Below are 3,247 nucleotides of genomic sequence, written 5' to 3' on the forward strand. Positions count from 1 at the left end.
ATTAATATACACAAAATAAATTTGTGTATATGTTAATATTGTAATGAATTAAAAACTAATAGGATTGAAATTGTCTTATTTCATGTTTGGTGATGTAAAATGGGAAAGGCGATCATAAGTTTGGCTTTTGTGGAAGGTTTCACAGCAAAATCCAGAGTCTAATCAAATCAGATCGTGCTGTAAAGGCAGATAGGGTAAGGCCTACACAATAAACTGAAATAAATAAATAAAATAAAATTAATAAATGGTTGGTAGCAATGAATTTTATTCGTAAAACGTCTTTTCGTTCGCACGTGCGGTTCTGCCACGTGGTTGCAATGATTGGCCATCATTCCACCCGCACGAGTGGCTTCTTTGTTTCGGCTGTGTGGCCCTTTTTCTTCATTTTCCTTTTTCAGCTTTCCTTCATGCTTCTTAGTACTTTATTTTCTTTTTGGAAGAAATTAGATAAATCGGATGCCAATCAGTTCTTCAAATTCGAATTAAATATGAATGTAGATTTACAATTATGTTAACTATACATTAAATAGTTAAAAAATTAATTACTAATATAAAAATAAATTTAACAACATATTTAAATATATACCAGTTAATTTTGACGTTATAATAGCTTTTTTGTTAAATTTATATCCAACTAGTATATGTTATCTTCATTTATATCCATAATTCCATATTGGTATTGTCCCCGGTCATTATCAGTGCTTAACCATGGTTCATGAAATATTTTCTATCAACTCATGAAGATAGTGATGGCTACCTCATACCGAACGAAGTACAGTGCATAGAATTGTAGTTGGACACGTTCCTCAAACAAAATGTCAGTTGAAGATATAGGTAATTTCATCATTATTATTGTTAAATTCTAAAATATGCTAATGTAAACTATAATAATATTCGTTTATATTTTAAAATAAAATTTATTTTTTGAAAATTTCGCTATATTATAGGATTGGTGTATTAAACGATAAAACACTAATTATGTTTCATACAAAGATTTTTGAGTGCATAATTTCTGAGATAGAATCCCAAAATTTAATTGTTTTGCCTCTCTTGTGTTTGCAGATGCATGCATGTGAATTTGGTAAAGGTTGAAGTTGCAAGTTGGCAGATGTGACTATCAAATAGAGAATAGGCACAGTTGCACATGAATCGTAATAATGTAATCACGTGGTCGGAGATCAAAGAAAATGGGTATAACTTCTTTTCACTACATTTTTTTTTGTTTATTGGTTTTTGTTGTGCGTCTATTGGCGAAAAGAATGTTAGAAGTTGTAAGACAATAATAGTTTAGCAGAATTCATGTGTTAAATTAGGATAAATGACATGTTTAAATAAAATGACGGTGGAAATTATACAATTACAATTTACAACAATTGAGTTGTCGTATATTTAAGTCCTTTTTTACTTTTATATAAATCGCTGTTTGCTGTGGGTTTTACTAATTTTAACGTAAATCGTTGTAGTTTTTACTTTTAGCAATTTATGTTAATATGATTTTAAAGTATATATACAATTCTATGATTGGCAGTGATTTATAAACGAAGACCAAAAAAAAAAAAAAACCTAAAATTCCATAGGATAATTTATGAAATTAGAACTGTGGGCCATAAACCACTTTAACTCACTGTAGTTTATGCACATTGATTAGCCAGAATTTGTCATGACTTACTGCAAATTACGTGGAGATGGTGTTGTGAAAAAACCGCAGTTAGCATTAACAGTTTACGTTGGTGCTATATATAAAACTGCAATAGCTAGGCACAAATTCTTCATTTGGAGAGTTTTCTAAAGAGAACCGCGAGGATTACGTAAGGGTAGAGCCATGACAGAAAAAAAAAATCGTCTGTCTATACTGATTTGACGGTGTTGTCTATATTACTAAAAATATTAATGAAAAAATTAGCGCAAAACTTTTTTTGTGAGATTCCAAAAAAAAGTGAGTTTATTGATTAAAAGTAGATTTGTAGTAATAATCACAAAGTTCATGATATATTGTTAGATATGCTAGTTTTGTTGCCAACTAGTGATTTTGTTAAGCAAAATATGTAGGTTATTGATGTTGTATTAGGAGATTAGATGATATATTGTATTTGAAAATTTTAATGAAGATCAGATGACCTTCTAACTAGGGTCAACTTGTTGTTTTGTGATGCAGTCGATTAGGTGTATATATAGTGTTAAGAGACAACAAAATATGCTTCTTTACAAATGGATTATCCCATACTCGAAGACTATCGAATTGTACCACCTGGCGAGACTTACAATCATTAGTTCAAACTGCATGAGCCTTAAGGTTAGTGCATTCATTGAGAAAATGAGTCATGAGGTGCACACTTTTTATATGTTGTTCGGAGAGTGCACGAGAACTTTACAGGACGCTTCATCCACTTGGAGTTGCCTATTGATGGCGAGGCGATTAGCGGGTGCCTTACGGACTTCCCACAGTTCACTCCTGACAAGAAGCTAGTGTGAGAATAGTTTGAGGAACTTTTGGGTGAGCTTCCGCCGTCAAATAAAGTAAAGCAGATGAGAGTGCATTTGACGTGGTTCCATGAGCAGTTCAAGATGCTCTCAACTGATGCTACTAAGGACACAATCTGTGTATATGCACCGACCTACATTAGGACGTTACTCTCTACTTAGCCGTTCAGTGATAATAATGAAAATCGGGTTTATCTTCGATGGTTACCATATGTGGCAAAGCTAGATGAGATGAACAAGTATAGTTGGGGTTCAATTGCTCTTGAGTGGTTATACAGATGCATGTGTTGGGTGGCCAACATAAATATCACCAACCTAACGGAACTACTGCAGTTACTACAGTCGTGAATATTCTGGCAGTTCCTCACACTTAGGCCGTATGGTTTCAGCACGTTCTCATTTCCGTTGACATCCATGTATGATTGAATATTTTTCATGTTTAAAATATTTATATAAATATCTTAAGGTATATATATGTTGAATTAATAATCAAATTTGTAGGTGGGCGAGATATCAACCTATGCAGAATGAGAAAGAGAGCCGAGGGTTATTCAGATGAGGCTTGCGTTGGATAGGTTGCGACCTTGAGATGGAAGTTGTTTAAAGATTTTAATAATTTCACATGTGATATATATGTTTTCTCTTTTATGTTATTTCATAAGAATATATTATTTTTTCCATGTTGTACGGGAACCATATTTTGCGCATGACGCGTTGGCGATGATTCACCCGAAAATACTTGCCGAAAAGCACTCGAATTTACAGA

The sequence above is a fragment of the Arachis ipaensis genome, chromosome B05, assembly GCF_000816755.2.
Source record: "Arachis ipaensis cultivar K30076 chromosome B05, Araip1.1, whole genome shotgun sequence".
NCBI classification, from domain to species: domain Eukaryota; kingdom Viridiplantae; phylum Streptophyta; class Magnoliopsida; order Fabales; family Fabaceae; genus Arachis; species Arachis ipaensis.